The sequence below is a fragment of the Protopterus annectens genome, chromosome 7.part0 (assembly GCF_019279795.1).
Source record: "Protopterus annectens isolate FY-2018-M chromosome 7.part0, PAN1.0, whole genome shotgun sequence".
In the NCBI taxonomy this organism is placed as follows: domain Eukaryota; kingdom Metazoa; phylum Chordata; order Ceratodontiformes; family Protopteridae; genus Protopterus; species Protopterus annectens.
Window position 1 is genome coordinate 1,202,024,336 of NC_056739.1, and position 15,743 is coordinate 1,202,040,078.

At 36.9% G+C, this 15,743-nt stretch overlaps 1 protein-coding gene across 2 annotated transcripts in view; it reads right to left on the reverse strand.

Annotated features, from left to right (window-relative positions):
* The window catches only part of AP3B2 (adaptor related protein complex 3 subunit beta 2), a 905,004-nt gene that overhangs the window by 885,856 nt on the left and 3,405 nt on the right, over positions 1 to 15,743 (reverse strand). The window lies entirely within an intron of this gene.

The window sequence follows — 15,743 nt, forward strand, 5'->3', positions numbered from 1 at the left end:
TTATTTACAAGATTCTATCTGGCTGGGCTGGCAGCCTTTCAGTTTTTCACAGCACTTTTCTGAAATGCAAAGGGAATTTGATAGTAATGCCCTAAGCAAGCATATTAAGCTTATGGGGAAATATCATGTTTTTAAATTCAGAGTGTTACAGAAAGTAAAGGTTAATGCAAGAGGGGGAGATATTGTTATGAAAACTGAATTAGCTGAATATCAATGGATAAATTATTTTAGAGAAGACAAGGCACCTGGACAATGTTAAAACTAGTGCAAACCCAATTTTAAAGTATAAAAGAGAATTTTTGTGATATGTTGATTTACAACTGTTTTGAGTTTTTATAATTGATTGTTTAACTTGTAGTTAATTGAGTGGGCTGGCCTTTCTCTCTCTCTCTCTCTCTCTCTATATATATATATATATATATATATGTTAATTAGATGTGAACATCATTTTTTAGCAGTGAAAAAGATTTGTTTTGACTCAAAAGCTTTGTGTTTTATACATTTTTAGACAGTTAAGTCATTGCTTGTTTCTTCTTTTTGGATTTGGGTTTATTTAGTCTTTGGGATTTATATGAACACCAAGATCATTTGTTTGTTGCCTTATAGCTTATTTAAACTTACAGTTCACCAGCATGGTTTGTTTTTTTCAGGAGTACCTGATTTTGTTCCTGTGGGTATAGCTGAGTCAATCCTTTTGTTTAAGTGGCTGTATAGAGCATTGGTGTATTCCTCTGCGTAGGAATCATTGTTGGCTATGCTGGCAGGGGCTTTGAAACTTTTTATACCATCATTTATTAGGCAATAGTTTGCTTTCAAGAAAGTTTTGTTTTCTTACTCCTGTGGGGGTGTCAGGTTTGATCTTTACTTCACACAAGATAGATTTATGGTCTGACCTTATTAGGGTGGGCAACACACAGGGGGTAGTGCAGTGACTCCCCCAGGAGGTCCAGGACATAGCCCCTTGTGGGGGTGTGGGACAACTGTCCCAGGGTATTTGAATTAACAAAGTCCAGGAACCTCATAGCGATCATGTTTATGCTCATGTAAGTCACCCAGTCAATTGAAGGATAGTAGAAATCTACCATGGCCAAGGTGTTTGGCTGTATACTGACTGACTCTAGCAAGTCCACGTAGGCGGTGTGCCTCTCCAGGCTCATGGTAGGGAACCTGTAGCTAGTGATAATGTGGAGGGGTAATTTACCTATATTTAAATGGACCTGGAGTAGCTCAAGAGAGAGTCATACTGTATCACCAGTCTTGAGATGTATTTGGATTTAATGAAGATGGATACACCTCCACCCTCTGGTTCTTTCATGCTCGTTTTGGGATCTGAACATGTGAAATGCACTGCAGCCTTGTACAGCCGGGCTGCTGTCAGTGGCCTTGAACCAAGTCTGAGTGACTGCACAAACTTCAGCATCTTCTAAGTTGTGGAGTGTTTCCAGGGAGTGCAGTTTACTGTTTAAGCTCCTAGCAGTAAGCATGAACTTGAGTTTGTCTTTACTGGATTTCTTTATGTTGGAAGTTTTGTTGTTTGGACATTGCCTAAAAAAGGCACTATGGGGGAGGCAAGCATCTTTGCCAGTATCTGAAAGCCTTGAGGAGACAGGTGAAGGCCATCTCTGGCAAAGCAGTGTGGACTGTCGACCATGTCTTCCCAGGCAGACAGATACTAGATCCCCCTGGAATGACATCAGAAGCTAAGCCAATTGTTGAACTCAATCATTTTTTGTCTGTACTGTGGCATCACCCTAGGTGAAGGTAGAATGATGCTTAGGGCTAGGGACATACCTTTCTGGGACACATAATCTGAGAGTTTGGTCATGTCTCTCTTCATATAGTCCATAGAGGTATATCTGAAGTCATTCACACTAACATGTACTATAATAGAGTGATAACGGTACTTGTTGCTGAATGACTTGAGTGTGTGTGTGTGATTTGATGGATCCTGACACCTGACAGGCAGCAGACTGTGACCTTCTCCTTGTACAACCTGATGAAAGGGACATCTGTGCATCTCAGGAAACCAAGAAAATGAAAACCAAACAAGAACACAAAAATGAGCTGGATTCAACACCCAATACAGAAGCTTTAATCCAAATATCTTGAGCAACACGCTTTCGGAAGGTGCAATGACCCTCCTTCCTCAGAAGACAAAAAACAATGAACACCATTTTACAAGCATTTAAATAAGTCTTCTAATTGATCTTTAACAGCAGAATAAGTGTTAATTAAATCAAGCACACCTATAAACCTATTAATGAAGCTAGCACAACCACTGATAACCACAGTTATAAGCTGCAGAGGAATGGAAAAAAAGGCACAACTACATACTGCTGAGAAATAGGGGAAATAAGGTGAGGGATAGAAACATTCCACTTCATTTTACATTAAATAGGCCACAAGATATCCAACTTTATAGAAGAATTATTCAAAAGTTAAAAAGATTGGGTAACTTAGCATAACCTAATGTGAAAAATGATAAAATTCAGATAAAATCCCTTAATTATATACGAATAATTATAAATGTGTTAACACTTTAAAACTTTATACAATACTAAAAAATCATTGTTCAAATACTAAAATACATATATAACTGATAACCAATATTAAAATAGCTGAAAACAGCATATTGAAACAACAAATCAACACACATATATTTTATCTCCTTAAGGCTAAATGCTTAAGGAGACATGCTATAGACACATGATCATTGAGCCCAGGATGGAAATATGATGCCGTACGAATTTGCCAGCATAACTCTTCAATTTCAAGTTGCGTTTGCCAAGGGCCACCTCGATTGTCCTGAGTAATGTGTTTCAAGATCGTGAATTTAAAAATCATCTGTGCATCTCACTATTGATGCTCCTATGACCAGCACATTAGGTTTTGAGGTGTTTTGCCTTAGGGTCTTAATTGTTGAGACACTGATACCTGTGTTATGTGTAGTGGTGGATTCTGTTCATGTACCAGTATGTGTATGTTGCTTGTGCTTGGAAGGTCTCTGGTCATTTGATAGGTTCTTAGCGAGTACCTCCGCATATGTGGGTTTATGCATCTTGACCTTATTTTGTGTGAGAAGGGAGCTGTGTGTGCTGACAACATGTTGTATGCCTTGTATGTTGTTATGTGAGAGGACTGATATTAATTTCATGGTATAGTTACATCTCTCACATGCTGTGTTTGTTTGCTTTAGGAGCAAGTGGTTGTCAGTATACATGAGCCAATTACTACATTGCCTCCGGATGCCCATGTCAATCAGGTTGGCTGGAGAAATGGTGGGAAACTGTCTGTCGATTATGGCAGTTATATACTGTAGTAACTAGTGGGGATGAGCTAGATGGAAGAAGGTTTGCTTGTGAGACTAAGAAAGGCAGTTATTCTGTGGAGGGCTAAGGGTGGAAGACTGTGTCAATGCTTCAGAAAGTGCAACTGAGTTGCTCCATAGGTAGCAATGCTCAACTGTGTTGCACACAGAGAGGCAGTGGAGCTAAGGAGGGCTCTCTAGCAGATATCAAGGGAAAATTGTGTTTCTAATTGTTTGCTTCTATACATGGCAGCACTAAACATCAGAGCATGGTGCACAGCTATGCACAAATGTGGTCCTTAAACACAAGTGAAGTTAAACAGTTTTAACACAAATTATCCAATAGGAAAGCTCAAAATTGAGCCTTTTCCCAGCAATCTCCAACTCAGATGGGTCCTAGGCTACACACTTCTGCCACAAGGGTGCAGGAGGGTCTTCTTAATGTAAGATGGCTGGTTTAAGTGCTCGAGTTAATACCAAACAGCCTAAATTCAGCAGATCTGAACATAGCATGTGCTATGAAATACAGAAGTACTAGAAATTCAAAGTGCAGAATAAAACAGTCACAGCAGTAAAAACAGTAAAAATAAAGCAGCTTGTTTGTGTCTTTTGGCTTTTCCCAGTTAGGGGTCACCACAGCGGAACTCCGGTCCGCTAATGATTGGCAGTTGATTTTTACGTACCGGCTTGCCAGGCCTGACGCACAACCTTCAACGAAGGTACGCCCATTCACGCATGTCTCCATGCAGAAGACGCTCAAGCTGAGAATCGAACCGGACAGCGTCTTACTGTGAGGCGACAATGCTACCGCAGCACCGCAGTTAAGCAAAATACAGTTCAGAAAAGTGCAAAGCAAGCTTAAAATATACTTATTTATTGTTGCACACAGTGGATACCTTGTATTTATTTCAGATTCACTCCATACCTCTGGCTAAAATATCTTACACATTACCAAATCTGTTACCATTAGAGAAATAAGGGTTCTACAGAGTGACCATCCTGTAAGGATGTAAATGGCTGATGAAAGCATAAAATTGGTTGTCATTAGGTGCTCTTTACTATTACCTAAAGCAAGCAAAAGCAAAATATTTCATAACAGAGAAACTTTACTAAAGAACACACTGATCTTTCTTTGAAGGATGGCACAAACATAAGTAGGGTACAGAGAATGTACAATAAAGGCAAGTATGCAGTGAGGGAGAGAGAGAGGCAGACTGGCAGAAGCACAGACAGTGTGGCAAGTGTGGAAAGCAGAGATGGCAAAGCACATATAAAACTATATGCTATGGTTTATTTAAGGGACCAAAGGCTAGAACTCTCAGAAAATCAGGTTTCTCCATCTTCAGTTCACTATAAAGGGAGCTGATCCTACAATACTGACAAAGTACAGATACAAGTATAATACCAGTAGAGTAGAGAGGGGAAAAGTAAGCAGGAAAGTCACCAGATGGTTAAACGAGGAGCTAAGCAGTGAAGAATCAGAGAGAAACAAAGAGATTGGATACTTTAAGGGTATATGTCACAAATGTCATACTTAAACAGTCCTCCTACCTGGGTATGAAAGAATTGGTAATACACTGGGCACAATACTTACACAACATTATAGTTTTTATTGAGGTCTTTATAGGTGAAACATAAATTCAAAATGACAGAGGTGGTCTTCTTCTACAAAGCTGGTCCAGAACATACCTCTCAACCTCTTAGAGCAAGAAATTTGGACAAAGACATCAAGGATTGGGGGACAAAGGCCCAAAATTATGGACACTTTTTAAATATTGCTCTTACAAACTTAGAAAATTGATAGAATAGCAGGTTTTGCATAAGCATCAATTTTCTGGAGGGTATGAAGTTTGAAACTCAAATATCTGTCATTACTTTCTGACTTTATCCCTCAATGATTTGCATGTGATTTACCAGAAAACCACAAAATATGAATACAAAATCTGGACATTCTGTGAAAGTCTGTAAAGTTGAGAGGTATGGTCCAGAAGGCAAACGAGTAACTGCAGACCACTGAGCCTTACCTTTAGTCATTTGAAATGTTATATGAAGAATTCTGATTGAAGTTGCTTATTCCAGATTGTCTGGCAGATAAGTTAAAAATATTTACAGGAAATACGGTAGAGAGTGGTGATGATGGCCAGTCAGAAGAAATGGAAGTCAAATGTAAGTACTGTAATTAGCAGCAATAAATGTGTTAACAATCTTTGTATATAATTTTCTAACTTTATTTGTTATCTTTCATTGTACTGGCTCATCTAACTAGATTGGTGATGTGTTCTGTATGATGTTTCCAACTTTACAATATTTGTAAATGACTATGTTTCTGACTTCACTTGATCTTTTGTAACCCTATGCTGAACCTGAAAAGGCCTACTGGGACCAGTGTTTTACATTTGTTAATAAATAAATTAATGACCATATGCTGAGGACCAGTACTAAGACAGCATTACATCTTAATACGCATGTTCTGACGACCTAAAATCTGTCACTAAGGTTAACGATACAGTCAAGGAGTAGAGTGTGCAGTGAAGGGTACTATAAATGGACAAGAAAACAATGGAAAACACATTATACACAAGAGACTTTAATAGTGTATTGTCAGAGTGGGAGGGAAAACGAGATAACTGAAATAACTGATCAGGATGACTTTGAAAAGCAGGAAAAGGAAGACTAGGTAGGGTAAGATTTTGGATGTTCTGTTGTGAATAACATAATGGGTTGTTTAGGTGAGGTGAAGGCTCTGCTAGCAAACAGTAATTATGCACAGTGTTATTTAGAATAAGAACCAAAGTAATGAAACATAGACACACAGTGGGCCTACTAGGTATGACTATGTAAATGAAACTGTAAAAGAACATCAAAGAATCAGAGAATGGCAAGAGGGGTAAAATTAACTCTAGGAAAGAATAATCAAGGAAAATATGAAAGGGAATGTATGAAGGATTTCAGAGGGGAAAAAGCCATAAATGAGAAAGACACCATGTTACTCAAAGGCTCAGTGCAAGAAGCACTGAAAGCTTAAAAAATAAGAGCTGCAGACAGGAAGGAATAAAATGAGGTAGTTTGTAATAAGCCAACAAAAGACATCAAAATGGCTTCCCTATATACCGATGAGGTGTAACTCAATGAGTCAATGAACTGTAACTGGTTTGTTACAACATATTGACTTTTCTTCTCTCAACAGTCTTCCTCACTGATTCAGTTGGAGAATGCAAAAGCTATTCCTGCTGTAACTTTTCTCCCTTACCTTTTCCCTCTGTAGTCGCACAAAAAAGGAATTAGTATATACACTGTGGATATAAAAAGTGTGCACACCCCTGTTAAAATGCCAGATTTTTGTGATATAAAAAATGAGACAGCAATACATAATTTCAAAACTTTTCCCACCTTTAATGTGACCTATAACCTGCGCAATTTAATTGAAAAACAAACAACTCTGTTAGAAGAAAAATATAAAAAAATAAAAAACGTACAATTTGCTGGTTGCATAAGTGTGCACACCCTTAAACTAATACTTTGTTGTGTGTGTACACCCTTAAACTAATACTTTTTAGCAGGCCTCTAACTAGACAGGACATTTCAATGACTGGAAGTATGTCACAATTGTATCACTTCAACAGTGGGGGAAAAATCCCAGTCCTGGAAAAGTAAACACCAGTAAGTTTGATCTCTGTAGCAGAAAAAAGAGAGAGATGATAGTGTGAAATATAATAGTCAGATATTTGGAAGAATACCAGTGTAAGACATCAACCCACCTTAGTTCACAGACATATAGTAGGTATCAGAAGGGATTATCATTGAGAAGCTGTAGTGAGAAAAATGGTATAGTGAGCAGTAGAGCACAACAGATACCAGTCTTTGGGGCACTCATTGATATGTTCATACCAGGCATAATGTCAGGCAAAAATGGGTCTATATCACATCAACAAATGCTAAAAATATCAAATGCTGATATATCAAACTTCAAAGTCCGAAAACTGAAAACAGTGAAGGAATGGATCAGCGAATTTTTTCCCAGGGAAAAAATTCACTGGGCCATTCTGCTGTTTTCTCCACTGTGGTGTGATCTTGGAGTTGGTATATTTAAGTTGGGGGGTTGTGGGGGGGGGTGAAGCACCCCACTTAATTTTGACTGTATACTCTTTTTTTTTTTTTTTTTTTTGGATCAGCAAATTTTTTCACCTGGGAAAAAATTTGCTGATCTGTTCCTTCTCTGTTTTCAAATTTCGGACATTTGAGTTCGACATAACAGCGTTCACTATTTTTATCATTCCCTGTTATGATATAGACCCAGCAAAAACACTGGCTTATATTCTTCAACACCAAGAAAGAACCAACTGAGAACACTAGGAAGTGATCTAAAGAGTGATTTGAAAAAAACTAACACCGTGGCTTACTAGGGATTTCCAAGATGGCTGCAATCTGATCAACAACTTAAGAAAGTGAGAGATACGGGCCAGTAACTCGCCAGATTTAGTAAATTCATTTACTGTAAAAAAAAAAACAAAAAAAACACTCACCAAAACCAATAACCAAAAAAATTAAAAAAAATCACAAGCTACAGGAACTAAATGGGGTGTGTGGAATGGACGTTCACAACAATTTATTATCTTATAATGGCAAAATGATTTACATATTGACACTTCATTTTTTAGCTTACTTGTTAAAGGTTTTCAATTTGCTCCGAGTAGAACTTTGAATATTGTAGACATTTTGATTGATTTGAAATTATTTGTAAGGAAGCTTATTCTAGTTTTTTCTTGCATAATACAGATTCCACTGTTCCCAGGAACACACTGAAAACAAAAAGGACTTTTAATCCCCCTTTGCACACTGCTTTTCAAAATTTTGAGGAACTGGTCCAGACAGACTTTAGGAAATTTAAGGGATATTCTAGGGCTAATATGCACAATTTAAGTGCTGAAGAGAAGTCCTTATTATTGTTTTTATCTAACAACCCTGGCTACAGGATCATGAAACCAGACAAAGGTGGAGGGGTGGTGATCATGAACACCATAGTTTATGAGGCCTGTATGTCTAGTATACTTTAAGAATATGACAAACACGCAATTGTGTCGAAAAATTAGATAAATATTGCCTATGCCAAGATTGAGATTTTCATCAATGATCATTTTTTTTCAAAGGGGGGGGATTGATGAGTTTATTGGATTGTTGACAAGTCCTGCATTCCTGCCATATTTGATATACCTAAGGTCCAGAAACATGTTGAAGATCCTCCACTCAGACCTATTTTGGTAACTGCAGGATCTAGGACTCATCCCTGGCTCTTTATATTGACCACAAACTTAAGACCTTTGTTCATGGAATTAAACATATTTCTAGGGACTCTTGGAAGTTTCTCAGGAGTATCTGACCTGAATTTTATCATGCTAATGTTTTTTTTACTATTGATGTGTTCGACTTATTTTCTAGTATCCCCCAATCTTAAAGTCTTGATTGGTTTCATGACGTTGTGATAGAATCTGAATACCTGACTAATGTGGAAGTAAATTTGATCATAGAATTTATGGACATGGTTTTAAAGAACAATTTTATGTAGTTATATATTTATGTAAACACACACCCCAACTCAGAATGTTAGGTCTTCTAACAAACAACTTCTAACCATAACTAAACCCAACAAAAGAGCTGGACAATGCCTTTATTCCCGTGCCATTGCCAAATTATGGAATGCTCTCCCTCCCTTAATTACCCAATTAGATTCTATAAGAACATTCAAAACAGCACTGAAAGAACACTATCTTAATAACCATATCTGTTCCTGTAATCACACGATTAAACCTACTTAAGTTTGTTCCTTAGTTTGCAACACCTAACAAGGACTTTGATACATCAGCTAACTATTCTCTAGCTGTACAATTAACATACATAATTTTATGTGACTATTGTAAACTCATTTACTTAAAGTTTTGCACATTAGATTGAATAGATTATATCACTGCTTTAATTGGTAATATTGTAAATCTGTATCCTGTCTATACTATTTTAAGACTGTATTATATAAATTCTGTAACTGTTTTGGAGCTTTTCTTCCCAGGCCTCCACTGAAAATGGGTCCTTGTCCAAGTGGACTTTCCTGGTCAACAAATGTCAATAAATAAATAAATCAATATTTCAATGGAGAGTACTATAAACAATCTAAGGGTGTTGCTATGAGGGCCTCTTCTGTCCCAATTTTTGCAAATTTAGTACTTTACTATTGGGAGAAAAGGTTTATTTTGTGTTCCCCTTTAGCATAGTTTTGGCATTTTTACACCCATTACCTTGATGATGTTTGTATTATTTTGACAGGACATATACATAGTTTAATAGATTTTTTGGATTATATTGACAAACTACTACTTTTGTGTTTTTTATTTAAATTTAGTCCATGGAAAGTATTAATTACTTGGATGTTACTTTATGCAAGGATTTGGTGAATGATAAGTTCCATTCTAAGGTGTTCCGAAAGTACACCTTTTCCAGCAGTTACCTTCATTGTCTGACTGAGCATCTCTTTTATCAGAAAAAGGGTATTGTCAAAGGTCAGATGATTAGGGCTGCTAGGATGGCTTCTGAAGATCATGTGTTTTTGGAAGAGATTGATTTTGTTGAGCAGCTTTTTATGCAAAGATGTTACCTAACAGAATTGATTAATCAATTGGCACTGGAAGTTATCACAGGTCACAACACTAAGTATTTACCTGTTATGTCTTCCAGTTTTGAAGTTCAACCCATGTATCTGGTTGATAAAGCCCCCTTAGTAAGGCTTTTGTGGACAGTTTCAATTACCAGTCTAGGGATACTGGACAGATTATTAAGAAATACTGAGGGTTGCTAACACACATTCCAGAGTTAAAGGAGGTTATTCCTAAAATTCCATGTTTTCTGCATAAAAGGGACAAAAAGTTAAAATACTTACTTTGGTTGATATCTGGATTAAGGCTCTTGGCTTAAACTAATAAGTTCTTAGTGTAAGCAAGTAAACAAGAGAACATGGAATACAATGAAGTTTTCCTTTAGCATATACATGTTCAGTGTGAGATGAGATGCCTGCGGCTGATGTCAGTTGTACATTTTATGTTTCCATGGAGACAAGCTGACTATAGGGGCAGGCAGTAAAATCCAGAGCACATTCTTTAAGGTTAAAAGTTAATGTTTTCTGAAATTATATATCTGGGTGGGGAATAGAGATAAGATGGAAACAGTCAGCAATTACTGTAAGTAGGAGCACAGACTGTAACATGTGTCTTAGCATGGATAATCTTAATATTAGGTTAGGTAATGCCTATGTGTGCAGCTGTCAATTTGGGACAATTGTTCTTAGCAGGAGGGTTACACTTTATTATATGAAGATGTACTTAGTTTTGCATTTTTAAGTTAATAGGTTCTGGGGGTGTTCTGGGGGTGTTTTTGAGGGTTTTCATTAAAAGAAAAAAATTCTTGTAAGGTGTGACATAGGTTCAAATGGAGATGACAAGAAACAACTGTAAAAAGTCAACCTGCCAAACATTACTGGGTTCATGTAACATAAAAGCTGGAAACAGACATTTTTAAAAAGCTGTCATATGCAATAAGTAACTTCTTATCATAATGGCTACACTATCCATATTATTTTGGAACATGAATGGCCTCACAGTTATAGGCAAAAGGAAAGGGTATTGAATTGTATTAATAAATGCAGAGTGCAAATAGCAATGCTATAGGAGACACATTTGGAAAGACGTGAGCATGTGAATTTGATAAATAAAGGCTTACAGGATGGATATTTAGCAGTGTCCTGGACAAAGGAAAAGGTGGGTATTTATAATAACTGCTAGAAGAGCACCAATAGTGATAGAAGAGGGGAAAAGATAATACTGGTAGGTCTGTGGTAATATTCCACCTAAATATGCCATTATGGAGCATAATACATTTTTGGCAGAAATAATCAGCTCTCAACAGGGAATATTACTTATAGGTAAGGACACAGGCTTGATTTGTAACAGTGAGGATGTATTGGGGGTCGTAGAAGGGAAAATATAACAAAACAGAGTAGATAAAATGAAAGTGGAATTTAAAAATAAGGTAGAAATAGAAGAAAAAGAGATATGTTAAGTAGTAACAGGGTTATTTAGAGAAGCTGACAAATGTGAAAGTAATGCAGAAAACGGAATCTCACAGAACAAGAACAGGCACAACTGCAGAGTGCCAAAGAGAAAATAAGGGATCATCTGGATAATATGCAAGAGATTAGAAACATTGCTGTTAAGCAACTGTTTTTTGATAATATCTCCAGAGCACAAAAAGTTTTAGCACAATGACTTGAAAGTAGAAAGGGTCATTGCCAAACTTAGGGAGCCTATTACAAGAAAAATAACCAGAGATCCTGTAGAGGTATTACATATACTTTCGAAATATTATGAAAATTTGTATAAAACAGAGAAATATGGAAATCAAGAAAGCACACAAATGGAAATATTTATGGAAAATTTAATTATGCTAAGGTTCGACATAGATGAGGATCAACAATTAGCAGTTAAGAAAGGAGGTGATGAGATAAAAAATGGTGATGTACAATCAATATACAGGAAAGTCTCCTGGAACATATGGTATTCCTGTGGAAGTCTGGAAGCTAGGAGGGAAGAAGGTGATAAAGATCTGGAAAATGTTAACAGTATTTTAAAAGGAGGGGAAGCACCAACATCCTGGTAAAAGCTGTGGTGTCTGTAATACCTTACAATGGTAGACCCATCAGACCTAGCTTCATATAGACTCATTTCAATTTTAAGCCATGGTTATAAAGTTTTTATGTATAATAGCTAAAAAGAATGGCAAAGGTGTTGCCAAAATGGATATATATGGATCAATGGTTTTGTTGAGGGGAGGCAAACATTTTACAACATTCAAATAGCAATGATGATCCAAAGGGAAGCAGAATGTAAAAAATAATATTGCTGTTGTTGGTAGGTCTTGCTGTAGAGAAAGCATTTGACAGAGTAAGCTGGGATTTTATGAGTAGAACAATGGAAGTATTTGCATTCCCTAATAAAATAATAAGGTTAATTAGGAGGATATATGGCAGTAAAAATTATAGAGGGAGGTTTCCTCTCTGACAAATTGTATCTGAACTGAGGAACCAGGAAGGTGTGTCCTATTTCATAGGTTCATAGGTTGGTACTAGGCTATCGGCCCTACAAGCCTAGCCATAACAATCCCCTGGCTATTTCTTCCCACAATATTTACTGCCCTGGATCCCTGTCTTTTATTTCCTTTCTATTTAGAACCATTGGCAAAGAAAATAAGGGACTCAGAAATTCAAGGATATAACTGGTATGGTAATCCAAGAAAGTTGGCTTAATTTTCAGACATATTATTGTTGTACCTGATGAAACCTGAAAATGACATCTCAGTGTTGTGGAACACCTTGAGACAGTTTCAAGTCTTTTCAGGATATATAAGTAATGAAGGTAAAACAAAGGCTACAGCTATAAACTATGTACACACACAAATTAGTCCGGCAATACCCATATTAATGGGAACATGATAAAATGAAGTATTTAGGAGTATGGATTAAAAAGGATTCTGTAATGCAAGCTGGGTATATGTGGAAAGGCAGTAAACAAAGGATAATACAAAACCTGAGAACCTGGAAGCTTTTGTTTATGAATATGGACAGCAAGATATGAGCAGTGAAAATGTTTTTAGTCCCTAAGTTTTATATACAAATCAGGCATATTTTTATCAACCAGAGAAGTTGTGGACAATAATTAATAAAGAGTTGAAGAAATTTATCTGAGAGGGGAAGAGGGCAAGGGTCACTTGGGATAAGTTGATCCTTCCAACAGAACAAGGCGGTTTAGGATTACCTGATTTGAAGGGAATACGTTAGAGCTAAACAATTAAGGCTCATATACATAACACAAGCAGAAAGCTATAAACAGAATGGAAAGGGGTGATGATGAAACAGGGGGAAATTCAAGAAATAAGGAGAGAGAGAGTGGGATTTTGGATGCTGATCCTTAAGAACAACAACAGCTAGACAGATCGGCTTGTGATGTACTCATCTGAAAAAAAAAGGATGGATGAGATATGATTTGAGCTGACATGCCTATTTGGGATGCCTGAGAAAAAAACTAAAAGGATGGGAAAGAAATAAGGCATGATTTACAAACTGAGGGGAGGGGGTCATACATTTGTTTAGATGCAAGAACATACTGCTGCATGGAGAGAATGGAATAAGAACATAACTGGCCTCACCAAAGGGATATTCCAGAGAAAATCATGTAAGGCATGGGACATGTAAAGTATAGGTGTGAACAGGGGCACGTTGGAGTGTGCCAGCTACAAAAATCAGGGAGACTAGGCAGATTGTAACTTCTCTTCTACTGGCATCTGGAATATGTGTGTATGTAAATATATATATGCATGCATGCATGCATGCATGTAGATGTACAAACCTCTGCTAGGTCCTCTCACAAAGTATTCATGGGAGAAACAGTGTACAGGAGGGCAAGTAAAATAGTGTAGCATCGCCATAACAAGGTATATGGGGTTAAAATTAGGAACTGTGAGATGAATACACAAGAATACAAAGATGGTTCACATTACCAAGTATTTTAAATTTCTTATTATTATGCACAATTTAGAAAGATACCAAGTGCCAGATTATAAAAGACTACAACAGAAAAGAATATATATCACATTTAATGTCTTTTGGGTCTTATACGTATGACACTGTGACAACTTTTTAAAGGAGAAAGTGGTGGGTGCACAAAATGCTATAGGTTGTGCAGTGGACTGAACACACAGTAAAGCTAGTCAAGAGATTGAAGGACAGTTCTCATGATGTAACAGAAATTTTCTAGTGGCAGCAGTAACCAATAATGCTTCATGTATAAAAGGGCAAATTGGATGCTTTCTGAAACCTGCTTCTAATTTTATTAGTACAAATCCATTGCCATTCAACAAAACATGGTATGCTGAGTATGTTACTAAAACAGAACAAAAGAACACTAGGATACTTACTCTAAGTACTTCCTCCTACAGTCCCTGAGCATCATACACACTAGACAGAATTTGCAATATGGTGAACATAGTAAATAAGAGTCTTTAGTATGCACAACATAGGAAACTACTGGATAAGTGAATATGAAAATGGCAATAGAAAAGGATGCAGCTATTTACTGCATGACATTAACAAGTTTTTATGGTAAACAGATGCAAAAACAGGTGCAGTCACTATAAATATAGTATGTTGAATAAGCTTCCAGCAAAATATGAAGAGCTTCACGATGCCAAGATTCTAAGATCTAAAGCAACAACAGAAGCCAGAAACACAAAAAAGCATTTCCATAGTCAGAACACAGGCCATATACATCTGTGTTAAAATCACCTTAAAAAGAGTTATACTATCTCACACCTACCAGTGTAAATTTCTGTAGACAGGCATACTTTAATTATGAAACTGACTATTAAGGTCACCTGTTTCCAGAAGGCGGAGAAAGTGCAATATGACAGGACAGAAATGCAGTATTAAGTCTCAAATTACTTGTAGTGCATCCGTTTAACACACAAAGTATTTATTCTTTATTACTTAAAATATTTAAAGTTGACACCTATTGTGTCCTGCCTATAGCTGTTTTTCATGGGAGTAAAGGTTTCTTACATATTCATGACCAGCAAAAATGCACCCAGTAGTCATACCTCTCGACAAACGGAAGAGCTTACTTTGAGCGTATAACTTCACAAAGCTGTCAGGAAAATTTCTGCCTACAGTACCTACTGCTAATGCTCTTAAGTATGTTTCTCTAACCAGTGTCAGAAATCAGAGCAGTTTCTAAGTGGAGGAGGAGGGCAAGGCTGGAGCCATGATAAATCAGTAGCTCATCCTGTGACTAAGCATTTTAGAATAATAAACAAGGGCTCCAAGGTTTCCTGATATTAGAATTCTATAAGTGCAGTGACTTCTAAATGTTAATGTACAGAGCTTATGGTTGCAGAGGAAAATGCTTTCCCCTGCTTATAAATGTGACCGAGTAGCACTGAAAGAGTTAGAATTCTTTAGCAGCTGTATCACCAAGACTGCCTGGTTGTTTTCAGGGTACATCAAGGCTGTCAAGTCACCAACAAATTCTTCCAGTATCCTTTCTATATATCTCATAAACGGTACAAGCATCCACACAGTCACTGCTTTCTACATATCCCATTAACAGTACAAACATCTACACAATTAACCTTTTAAAAAGACACAAATGAGAAATAAGTAAAGAACTACACTGAATACTGTATGTGGAAACCACAACATCCTGTCAAAGATGTACAGCCATAAAGAAGTTTTAAAAACAGAGGATGAAACCTAAAGTTGCACAACCACGAAGAAAAGAGAATGCTCCTCGCACACTGAAACTCTACTGGAACACATACATAAACTTCTACAGACAGCAGCACAACA